At 40.4% G+C, this 1,009-nt stretch overlaps 1 non-coding gene across 1 annotated transcript; it reads left to right on the top strand.

The window, feature by feature from the left end:
- Positions 1-605: 605 nt before the first annotated feature.
- LOC130964813 (small nucleolar RNA R71) lies at positions 606-713 on the top strand. The gene has a single exon (XR_009080884.1). It is a non-coding gene; the product is annotated as a small nucleolar RNA R71 (small nucleolar RNA).
- The last annotated feature ends 296 nt before the right edge of the window (positions 714-1,009 follow it).

Genomic DNA, 1,009 nt, shown 5'->3' on the forward strand with positions numbered 1-1,009 from the left:
TTGATTAGATCAGAGACCATGGTTGCTAAGTCAGAGGGGTTCTGCTTAGAATTCTCTGTCTGTTGCTGAGAAGATGATGGAAAAGGCTTGCCATTGCTAAACCTGTTTCTTCCACCATTATTGTTGTTGAAACCTTGTTGGGGTCTCTGTTGATCCTTCCATGAGAAATTTGGATGATTTCTCCATGAAGAATTATAGGTGTTTCCATAGGGTTCTCCTAGGTAATTCACCTCTTCCATTGAAGGGTTCTCAGGATCATAAGCTTCTTTTTTAGATGAAGCATCCTTAGTACTGCTTGGTGCATTTTGCATTCCAGACAGACTTTGAGAAATCAAATTGACTTGTTGAGTCAATATCTTATTTTGAGCCAGAATGGCATTCAGAGTATCAATCTCAAGAACTCCTTTCTTCTGATTAGTCCCATTGTTCACAGGATTCCTTTCAGAAGTGTACATGAATTGGTTATTTGCAACCATTTCAATCAGCTCTTGAGCTTCTGCAGGCGTCTTCTTCAAATGAAGAGATCCTCCAGCAGAGCTATCCAAAGACATCTTGGATAGTACAGAGAGACCATCATAGAAAATACCTATGATGCTCCATTCAGAAAGCATGTCAGAAGGACATTTTCTGATCAATTGTTTGTATCTTTCCCAAGCTTCATAGAGGGATTCTCCATCCTTCTGTCTGAAGGTTTGGACTTCCACTCTAAGCTTACTCAATTTTTTGAGGTGGAAAGAACTTTGCCAAGAAGGCATTGACTAGCTTTTCCCATGAGTCCAGGCTTTCTTTAGGTTGTGAGTCCAACCATGTCCTAGCTCTGTCTCTTACAGCAAAAGGGAATAGCATAAGTCTGTAGACTTCAGGGTCAACCCCATTAGTCTTGACAGTGTCACAGATTTGCAAGAATTCAGCTAAGAACTGATGAGGATCTTCCGATGGAAGTCCATGAAACTTGCAATTCTGTTGCATTAGAGAAACTAATTGAGGCTTAAGCTCAAAGTTGTTTGCT

Source organism: Arachis stenosperma, chromosome 2 (genome assembly GCF_014773155.1).
Source record: "Arachis stenosperma cultivar V10309 chromosome 2, arast.V10309.gnm1.PFL2, whole genome shotgun sequence".
Lineage (NCBI taxonomy): Eukaryota > Viridiplantae > Streptophyta > Magnoliopsida > Fabales > Fabaceae > Arachis > Arachis stenosperma.